The sequence below is a fragment of the Hyperoodon ampullatus genome, assembly GCF_949752795.1.
Source record: "Hyperoodon ampullatus genome assembly, chromosome: X".
In the NCBI taxonomy this organism is placed as follows: Eukaryota; Metazoa; Chordata; class Mammalia; order Artiodactyla; family Ziphiidae; genus Hyperoodon; species Hyperoodon ampullatus.
In genome coordinates, this window is record NC_136913.1 from 55,481,055 (window position 1) to 55,493,156 (window position 12,102).

A 12,102-nucleotide genomic window follows, 5' to 3' on the forward strand; every position below is an offset into this window, starting at 1 on the left:
CAGTATGGAGGTTCCTTAAAAAACTACCAATAGAGCTACCATATGACCCAGCAATCCCACTACTAGGCATATACCCTGAGAAAACCATAATTCAAAAAGAGACATGTACCAAAATGTTCATTGCAGCTATATTCACAATAGCCCGGAGCTGGAAACAACCTAAGTGTCCATCATCGGATGAATGGATAAAGAAGATGTGGCACATATATACAATGGAATATTACTCAGCCACAAAAAGAAACGAAACTGAGCTATTTGTAATGAGGTGGATAGACTTAGAGTCTGTCATACAGAGTGAAGTAAGTCAGAAAGAGAAAGACAAATACCGTATGCTAACACATATATATGGAATTTAAAAAAAAAAAGTTATGAAGAACCTAGGGGTAAAACGGGAATAAAGACACAGACCTACTTGAGAATGGACTTGAGGATATGGGGAGGGGGAAGGGTAAGCTGTGACAAAGCGAAAGAGAGGCATGGACATATATACACTACCAAACGTAAGGTAGATAGATAGTGGGAAGCAGCCGCAGAGCACAGGGAGATCAGCTCGGTGCTTTGTGACCGCCTGGAGGGGTGGGATGGGGAGGGTGGGAGGGAGGGAGATGCATGAGGGAAGGGATGTGGGAACAGATGTATATGTATGACTGATTCACTTTGTTATAAAGCAGAAACTAATAAAATAAATGTGGGGAAAAAAAAAAACAAATGCTAAATAGGGAGATTGGCATAATTACCCCTCAGCACACACATACTTATGGGGTGCAGATGTTCAATGTTAGTATCTTGCTTCATATAATGAGCCTGTATTTTCTGTTAGAATATTTTAAAGAAAATCCCAAGCATTATGTCATTTCACCTTTAAATTTAAGGTTTTTTTGCACAAGTTTTAAAAAAGTATATATTTTAAAATAAGAATTCTATGTATTTAAGGTATACAACATGATGATTTGGTACATGATTTGGTGAAATGATTACTATAGCCAAGGTAATTAACATGATCATCTCATATAATTAACATTTTTGTGTGTGATGAGTGCATGTGTAATCTACTTTTAGCATATTTCTAGCATTTAATGTAGTATTATTAACTATAATATCATGCCAATACATTAGATCTCTAGGCTTATTCACCTGCATAATTGCAGCTATGTACCCTTTGGTACATCTCCTTATTCCCCCCAGCCCAACCTCCCCAGGCCTCAGTAACCAGCATTCTACACCCTTTACTATGAGTTCATATTATTTTTAGATTCCACGTATAAGTGAGACCATACAGTATTAGTCTTTTACTGTCTGGTTTATTTTACTTAGCATAATATTCTCCAGGTTCATCCATGTTGTCACAAATGAGAGGTATTCCTCTTTCTCATGGTTGAATGATATATTCTATTGTTTATATACACTACTCCTCCTTTTCCGTTGATCTATCAATGGAATTTTGGGCTGTAACCACATCTTGGTTATTGTAAATAATTCTGCAATGAACATGGGAGTGTAGATATCTCTCTGAGTTACTGATTTAAATTCCTTTGGATATATACTAAGAAATGTGGTTGCTTGATCATATGGCAGTTATATTTTTTAATTTTTTGAGGAATCTTCATACAGTTTTCCATAATGGCTATACCAATTTACATTCCCATCAACATTGTACAAAGGTTTCCTTTTCTCCACATCCTCACCAACACTTATTGTTTCTTCTCTTTTTTATATTAACCATTCTAACAGGTGTGAAGTGATATCTCATTGTGGTTTTGATTTTCATTTTCCTAATAATTAGTGATGTTGAGCAACTTTTCATATATCTGTTGGCTATGTGTATGTCTTTTTTTGAGAAATGCTTATTCAGGTCCTTTGACCACTTTTCATTCAGTTTTCTTCTTGCTGATGAGTTGAGTTTGGATACTGATCCTTTGTCAGATGTATGATTTGCATGTACTTTTTCCGATTTCATAAGTTGTCTCTTCACTATGTTGATTGGTTCCTTTACTGTGCAGAAGTTTTTAGCTTGATGCAATCCCATTTATCTATTTGTGCATTTGTTGCCTGTGCTTTTGGGGTCATATTAAACAAAATTGCCCAGGGCTTCCCTGGTGGCACAGTGATTGAGAATCCACCTGCTGATGCAGGGGACACGGGTTCATGTCTTGGTCCGGGAAGATCCCACATGCCATGGAACGGCTAGGCCCGTGAGCCATGGCCACTGAGCCTGCACGTCCGGAGCCTGTGCCCCGCAACGGGAGAGGCCACAACAGTGAAAGGCCCACGTACTGCAAAAAAAAAAAAAAAAAAAAAAAAAAAAAAATTCCAAAGACCAATGTCAAGAAGTGTTTTCCTTATCTTTTCATCTAACAGTTTTATAGTTGTATGTCTTACATTTAAGTCTTTTATCCATTTTGAGTTGATTTTTGTGTATCATATGAGATAAGGATCCAATTTCATTCTTCTGCATATGGAAAACCAGTTTTCCCAGAACGATTTTTTGAAGAGATGAAGAGACTGTCCTTTCCCCATTGTGTGTTCTTGGCATCTTTGTTGATGCCCAATTGACCATAAATGCATATACAAGTACCATGTTCTTTTAATTACTACTAGCTTTGTGGTATATTTTGAAATCAAATAATATGATGTCTCAAACCTTTTTATTTTTGCTCAAGATTGCTTTGACTGTTTGAGGTGTTTAGTGGTTCCATAAGAATTTTAGGATAGATTTCTCTATTTCTGTGAAAATTTTTACTGTACTTTTGATAAAGATTGCATTTAATCTGTAGATTGCTTTGAGTAATATGGACATTTTCACAATATTAATTCTTCCAATCCATGAATACTAGATATCTTTTTATTTACTTGTGTCATCTTTAACTTATTTCATCAGTATTTTATAGTTTTCAGTGTACAGATATTTCACCTCCTTGGATAAATTAGTTCCCAAATATTTTTTTAGATGCTGTTGTAAATGGGATTTCTTCTTAATGTATTTTTAAGATAGCTTGTTGTTAGTGAATAGAAATGCAACTAGATTTTTTAATACATATTTATATCCTGCAACTTCACTGAATTCATTTATTAATTCTGACAGCTTTTTTGGTAGAACATTTAGAGTTTTCTATATACAAGATCATGTCACCTGCAAACAGAGATAGTTTTATTTCTTTCTTTCCAATTTCAATGCCTTTTATTTCTTCTTCTTGCTTAATTGTTCTGCTAGGACTTTTAGTACTATATTGAATAGAAGAGGTAAAAATGGGCATCTTTGTTTGTTTATGATATTAGAGAAAATGCTTTCAGATTCTCATCATTGACTATGATACTAGTGGTGGGCTTGTCATATGTGGTCTTTACTGAGTTTATTACTTCCATACCTAATTTGTTGAGAGGTTTTATCATGAAAAGAGGTTGAATATTGTCAAATGCTTTTTATGTATCTATTGAGAGGATCACATGATTTTTATTCATCATTCTGATAATGTGATGTATCACTTTTACTGATTTGTACACGTTAAACCATCCTTGCACCCAACTAATACATTCTACTTGATCATGGCCCACAATCCTTTTAATGTGCTGTTGAATTCTGTTTGCTACTTCTTTGTTCAGAATTTTTGCATCTGTGTTCATCAGAGTATCGGCCTGTGTTTTTTCTTTATAGTGTCCTTGCTTAGCTTAGGTTTGAGTGTTATAAGGGCTTTGCAAATAAGTTTGGAAGTGTTCACTTCTCTTCTATTTTTTTTTTTTTGGAAAAGTTTGGGAAGGATTGGCATTAATTTTTCTTTGAAAGTTGTGTACAATTCACTAGAGAAGTCATCATGTCTTAAGTTTTTTTTGGGGAAAACTTTTGATTATGGATTCAACCTTCTTACTTGTTGGCTTATGTAAATTTTTGTTTCTTCACTATTCAGTCTTGGTAAGTTGTATTTTTCCAGGAACTTATCCATTTCTTCCAGGTTATCAAAAATTTTTGGCATATAAATGTTTATAGCAGTCACTTATAAACTTTTTATTTCTGTGGTATCAGTTGTAGTGTCTTTTCTTTAAATATAATTTTATTTATTTGAATCATTTCTTTTTTCTTAGTCTAGCTAGTGTTTTGTCAGTTATGTTAATCTTTTTTAAAACACAACTCTTAGTTTTCTTGACATTTTCCATTGTTTTTCTAGTTACTAGTTCACTTATTTAATGTTCTTAACCTTATTATTTCATTCCTTTTGCTAAATTTGATTTAGTCTGTTCTTTGTCTAGTTCCTTGAGGTAAGAAAAACAAGGGAGAAAATTGAATATGCAACTTGAAAATCAAGACAGTTTAGTTTGGCTGAATCATGGGGTAATAATGCAATAAATAAAAGCTAACCTCTCCAAATCAACTCATTTAATAATTGTGGCAACTATTTCAAATAGGTACTATTATTATCTTCATCTTACAGATGAGGAAAATGAGGTTCAGAGAGATTACTTAGTTTACTAGATGTCCCACAGCTAAAAGGTGAGGAGGCTAGGAGATGAACCAAGAATGATGGTTCTACAGCTCATGTCCTTAAGTGATGAAAAGGGTTTGGATTTTACTGTTAGTAAGAGGAGCTACTGGAAGTGTTAAATAGTGAATTGAATTAAGCCAAGCTCGAATTTTCTTAGGTCTCCCTGGTAACAAGGTGGAGGTTGGATTGGAAGGAGACTGGAAGCATGTTTGTGATTAGAGGACGGTGGTAATATTGGTGACTTGAACATGTAAGTGGCAGAAAGGATGGAAAAACACTACATGGGTTTGAGAGACAGAGGGGTGGATTCAATAAGTACTGAACAAAGACTCAGGTTTGAATAATAGATTGAAGAGTAATACAACAAGACCAGCAAAGTAGAACAGTTCAGAGCCTCTGTCCCTGAAATCAAATACAGTTTTAGACTCTGTGTCTTGCACTTTCTACAGATGTATGGATGGACTCTGCGAAAAGTAAGGTGATATTCCCAAGTTCCCCCAGCTTGAAAGTGGCTAAACCAGAAGTTAAACCTAATTTAAATTACTCTTAAATCCCACACACTTTCTACTTATAGTGCACAACAAACTACAGTTATGTAGGTATAGACTATAACACAAACGTGAGTCAGGAGTTCTAGACTCTAGTCCTGGTTTTGTACTGTGACGTTGGACAAGTCCTTTCACCACTCTGAGCTTCAGTTTCCTCATCTAAAAAGTGAAAATTATAATATCTATTTACACAAGTTGTTGTAAGCTAAGGATCAAGGCAGACAAATCTCACCATAATCAAAGTGCAAGGTAGAAAATGCATCAGAGAGGATTAAGATAAATAAGGAGAGGAAAAGACAGGCTCTGAGTCTTATTCCTGATTTTCTGAACTTCAGCAACCTTCTAAGGATTGAAGTCTATTTTTTTTTTTACCTGAAAGGCTGATTTTTTAACATCTTTATTGGAGTATAATTGCTCCACAAAGGTGTGTTAGTTTCTGCTTTACAACAAAGTGAATCAGCCATACATATACACATATCCTCATAACTCTTGCCTCTTGCGTCCCCCTCCCACCTTAACTATCCCACCCCTCTAGGTGGTCACAAAGCACCAAGCTGGTCTCCCCGTGCAATGTGGCTGCTTCCCACTAGCTATCTATTTTACATTTGGTAGTATATATATGTCCATGCCACTCTCTCACTTCGTTCCAGCTTACCCTTCCCCCTCCCTTTGCCCTCAAGTTCATTCTCTACATTTGTGTCTTTATTCCTCTCCTGCCTTTAGGTTCTTCAGAACCACTTTTTGATTGTTTGTTTGTTTGTTTGATTATATATATATAATGTGTTATATATGCATTAGCATACATATATATGCGTTAGCATACAGTATTTGTTTTTCTCTTTCTGACTTACTTCACTCTGTGAAGTCTAGGTCCATCCACCTCATTACAAATAACTCAATCTCATTTCTTTTTATGGCTGAGTAATATTCCATTGTATATATGTGCCACATCTTCTTTATCCATTCATCTGTCGATGGACACATAGGTTGCTTCCATGTCCTGCCTATTGTAAATAGAGCTGCAATGAACATTTTGGTACATGTCTCTTTTTGAATTATGGTTTTCTCAGGGTGTATGCCCAATAGTGGGATTGCTGGGTCCTATGGTAGTTCTATTTTTAGTTTTATAAGGAACTTCCATATTGTTCTCCATAGTGGCTGTATCAATTTACATTCCCACCAGCAGTGCAAGAGGGTTCCCTTTTCTCCACACCCTCTCCAGTATTTATTGTTTCTAGATTTTTTGATGATGGCCATTCTGGCTGGTGTGAGGTGATACCCCATTGTAGTTTTGATTTGCATTTCTGTAATGATTAGTGATGCTGAGCATCCTTTCATGTGTTTGTTGGCAATCTGTATCTCTTCTTTGGAGAAATGTCTATTTAAGTCTTCTGCCCATTTTTGGATTGGGTTGTTTGTTTTTTTGATATTGAGCTGCCTGAGCTGCTTGTAAATCTTGGAGATTAATCCTTTGTCAGTTGCTTCATTTGCAAATATTTTCTCCCATTTTAAGGGTTGTCTTTTCGTCTTGTTTATGGTTTCCTTTGCTGTGTAAAAGCTTTTAAGTTTCATTAGGTCCCACTTGTTTATTTTTGTTTTTATTTCCATTTCTCTAGGAGGTGGGTTGAAAAGAATCTTGCTGTGATTTAGGTCATAGAGCATTCTGCTTATGCTTTCCTCTAAGAGTTTTATAGTGTGTGGCCTTACATTTAGGTCTTTAATCCATTCTGAGTTTATTTTTGTGTATGGTGTTAGGGAGTGTTCTAATTTCATTCTTTTACATGTCCCTGTCCAGTTTTCCCAGCACCACTTATTGAAGTGGCTTTCTTTTCTCCCCTGTATATTCTTGCCTCCTTTATCAAAAATAAGGTGACCATATGTGTGTGGGTTTATCTCTGGGCTTTCTTTCCTGTTCCATTGACCTATATTTCTGTTTTCGTGCCAGTACCATACTCTCTTGATTACTGTAGCTTTGTATTATTGACTGAAGACCAGGAGCCTGATTCCTCCAGCTCCGTTTTTCTTTCTCAGGATTGCTTTGGCTACTCGGGGTCTTTTGCATTTCCATACAAATTGTGAAATTTTTTGTTCTAGTTCTGTTAAAAATGTCATTGGTAGTTTGATAGGCATTTCATTGAATCTGTAGATTGCTTTACATATTATAGTCATTTTCACAATGTTGATTCTTCCAATTCAAGGACATGGTATATCTATCTCTCTATCTGTTTTTATCATCTTTAATTTCCTTTATCAGTGTCTTTTAGTTGTCTGTATACACGTCTTTTGTTTCCTTAGGTGGGTTTAATCCTAGGTATTTTATTATTTTTGTTACAATGGTAAAGGGGAGTGTTTCCCTAATTTTTCTGAAAGCCTGATTTTTAAAAGAAAGAAAATCAGATCTGTTCAGAGTGGAATGGAGAGGCCAGAGTTCACTCTTTCCAGATACTACTAACAGACCCCAAAGGTGGTGCTTTGTGGTTTGCAACCCAATAGTGGCCTTAAAATAAAATTTCTGAGTTAAGATCAGTACTTTAAAAATGAAATAGAGGAGAGAAAGTGGCCCAAGTTGGGAGTATATGAAAACGTTGAGCACACCTTCTACCATGGCCACACAAAATCTATAGCTACATGTAGAGCAATTCCTCCTGAAGGACTGAGGGATGATTGTAAAGCTACTGCACGAAGAAGAACCTCATTGAAATGGATAGGAAAGACAGAAACATGGTATCCATGGGAACCCTACTAATGGCACAGCTACCTTTAGTAGGAAGGGTTATTGCTGAGGGGCCCAAACACAGACTCACCCATGTAAGACTCTGCAAAAAGAACAGCAATTTAAAGGCCAACTAGTTTATACTAACTCTTCACCTTCTTCCAAATGGGCAGGGAACTTCCAGAAACCTGTCCAGAGTCAGAGGTGCTGGACTGCACTATTGAGTACTCCTTGGGGCTCCCCATGGTCTGCATCCACTCTAGATGCAGCTGCTCTGTCAAGATGCCCTCAGGTGTGGTGCTCCCCACAGACTTCCCCCAGACCAGGTCCTCTCCAGCTCCAGTGGCCCATCGAGGTGACCTTAGTTATGATTTTCTCTGGGGACTATCCTTGGCCTGCACCTGCACCAGCTCCAGCTGGCCTGCTAAAGCAACCAGGCAAAAACGGTATACACTAAGCCACTCTTTCAAGGCAAAGAGAGGTAGATTTTTCACCTATTTCGTAGAAAAAAAACAGAATGTCAAACAAAATGCAGAGACAGAGACATGTGTTTTAAATGAACAAGCAAAATAGAATTCCTGGCAAAAATCTCTAAAGAAATGGAGATAAGTAATTCACCTGACAAAGAGTTCTAAGAAATGGTGATAAGAATGCTCACCAAACTTAGGAAAAGAATGAGGAAACTCAGTGAGAACTTCAATAAAGACTTAAAAAATATAAGGAAAAAAATCAGAGTTGAGGAATATGGTAACTTAAATTTAAAAATACACTAGAGGGAATCAAGAGCAGATTACATGATACAGAAGAATGAATAAGTGATCTGGAAGATAGAGTAGTGGAAATCACCCACTCAGAACAGCAAAAACAAGAAAAGATATTTAAAAAATGAGGACAGATTAAGGGACTTCTAGGACTACATCAGGTGAACTAACATTCACATTACAGAGGTCCCAGAAAAAGAAGAGAGAGAGAAAGGGACAGAAAACTCATCTGAGGAAATTATGGCTGAAAACTTCCCTAACCTGGGGAAGGAAATAGACATCCAGTTACAAGAATCACAGAGTCCCAAACAAGAGAATCTCAAAGAGATCCACACCAAGACATGTTATAATTAAAATGCAAAAGTTAATGATACACAGAGAATCTTAAAGGCCACAGGAGAAAAAACAACTAATCATATACAATGGAAATCCCATAAGACTATCAGCTGATAATTAGGAAGGAACTTTATAGGACAGAAGGGAATGGCAGGATACATTTAAAGTGTTGAAAGGAAAAAAAAAAGAAAAACTTACAATCTAGAATACTCTATCTGGCAAGGTTATCATTCAGAATTTCAGAATTGAAGGAGATATAAAGAGTTTCCCAGATAAGCAAAACCAAAAGAGTTTATCATCATTAAAGCAGCCTTACATGAAATATTAAAAGGTCTACTTTAATCAGAGAAGTAAAGGTCATGACCTGAAATTAAGAAATATATGAAAGAAAAAAATCTCACTGTGAAAAAAAAATCAGCTACTTGGAATGTTAGTATGAAAGTTAAAAGGCAAAAGTAGCTGATTCACTTTGTTATACAGCAGAAACTAACACATTGTAAAGTTATTATACTCCAATAAAGATGTTAAAAAAAGATGAAAGTAATACAAACAACTATAACTAACTACAGCAGGAAGGTAAAAGATACACAAAATAAAAAGATGTAAAATATGGTATCAACAACATAAAATGGGGGGGGGGAGGAAAAATCTAGTGCTTTTAGAATGCCTTTGAACCTAAGAGATTATCAGCTTAAAATAGATGGCTATATATACAGGTTGATATATATGAAACACATGGTAGCCACAAATCAGAAACTTGCAAGGGATACACAAAAAATAAAGACAAAGAATCCAAACATAACACTGAAGTAATTCATCAAACCACAATGGAAGAAACCAAAGGAAGAGGAGAGAAATAGAGAAGAACTACAAAAATGAACAAAACAATTTAAAAATGGCAATAAGAACATACCTATCAATAACTACTTTAAATGTAAATAGGCTAAATGCACCAATCAAAATGCATAGAATAGTGTTTGGTCAAGATGGCAGAGTATCAGGACATAGAACTCACCTCCCTGTATGAACACATTAAAAATACTCTAAATGTGGAAGAATTCTCACTGAAAACTAACTGGAAACTGGCAGAAAGACTCCAATGCAACCAAATCTTTAAGAAAGACACACACATAATTGGGTAGGAAGAGAAGAAAAGTGATCAGTTTGGGACCTGTGCCCCTGCGAGGGGACTCAGAGGAAAAGGGAGATTACAGAGTGATATATGTCAAAAAGACAAAAACAAATAGCATATATTAACACATATATGTGGAATCTAGAAAAATGGTGTAGTGATCTTATTTGAAAAGCAGAAGTAGACATGGACATAGGGAACAAATGTATGGATTCCAACAGGGGAAAGGGTGGGGTTGGAGGAATTGAGAGTTTGGGATTGACACATATACACTCTTTATACTATGTATAAAATAGACAACTAATGAGAATATACTGTATAGCACAGGGAAATCTACTTAACGCACTGTGGTTACCTAAGTGGGAAAGAAATCCATTAAAAAAGCATATATATATATATATATATATATATATATATATATATATAAAATTCATTTTGTTGTACACTAGAAACTAACACAACAATGTAAGACAAGTATACTCCAATAAAAATTAATTTAAAAACAGGAATCAATATAAGAAGAGAATATTGCATTCATTAACATATATGCAACCAATACAGGAGCACCAAAATACATAAAGCAAATATTAATAGACTTAATGGGAGAAATTGGCAGTAATGCAATAACAGCAGGGGACTTTAACACCACAGTTACATCCACAGACAGATCATCCAGACAGAAAATCAACAAGGCACAAGTGGTCTTAAATGACACAATGGACCAGTTGGACTTAATGAATATCTACAAGAAATTCCATCCCTAAACAGAATAATACATATATTTTTTTCAGGGCACATGGAATGTTCTCTAGGATAGATCCCATGCTAGGCCACAAAACAAGTCTCAACATATTTAAGAAGGCAGAAATTATATCAATCATTTTTTCCAACCACAATGTTATGAAATTATAAATCAGTTACAGAAACAAAAATTGGAAAGAGCAAACACGTGGCAACTACACAACACGCTACTATAAAATAGTCAATGAGGAAATAAAAAAGGAGATCAGATAATACCTCGAGATAAATGAAAATGGAAATTCACTTTCCAAAATCTATGGGATGCTGCAAAAGCAATTCTAAGAGTGAAGTTTATAACAATACAAGAATACCTCAAGGAACAAGAAAAATCTCAAATAAACAATTTAAACCAGCATTTAAAGAAATGAGAAAAAGAAGAGTAAGGAAGCCCAAAGCCAGCATAAGAAAGGAAATAATAAAGATCTGAGAGGAAATAAATAAAATAGAGATGGAAAACGTATAGAAAAGATTAATGAAACAAAGAGCTGTTGTTTTGAAAATACAAAAAATTGGATAAATCTTTAGTCATGCTGACCATGAACAAAAGAGAGAGGACCCAAATAAACAAAATAAGAAATGAAAGAGTAGAAATAAGAACTGACACCACAGAGAGACAAAAAAAATCATAAGAGAAAACTATGAACAGTTATATGCCAACAAATTGGACAACCTAGTAAAAATGGACAAATTTCCATAAATGTCACACAACCTGCCAATACTCAATGAACAAAAGAGCAATTTGAATAGATTGGTCACAAGTAGTGAAATTAAAATTGTAATAAAAAATATCCCAGCAAACAAAAGTCCAGACCTGGATAGCTTCACAGCAGAATTCTACCAAATATATAAAGAAGAGTTAAGACCCATCCTTCTTAAACTATTCAAAAAAAATTGAACAGAATGGAACACTCTCAAATACATTATATAAGGCCACCATTACCTGATACCAAAACCAGACAAAGACTCTACAAAAAAGAAAATTAGAGACCAATATCTTTTAGGAATTCCAATGTAAAAATCCCCATAAAATGTTAACAAACCAAGTCCAACAATATATTAAAATGATCATATACCATGATCAAGTTACATTTATTCCAAGGATGCAAGGATGGTTCAATATTTACAAATCACTCAATGTGATACACAACATTAACAGAAGAAAAGATGAAAACCACATGATCTTCTCAATACTACAGAAAAAACAGTTGAAAAAATTCAACATCCATTAATGATAAAAACTCTCAAAGTTAGGGTGTGAAAAAATATTAACATCATAAGGGCCATTTATGACAAGCCCACAGGTAACATCATACTAAACAGTGCAAAGCTGAAAGCC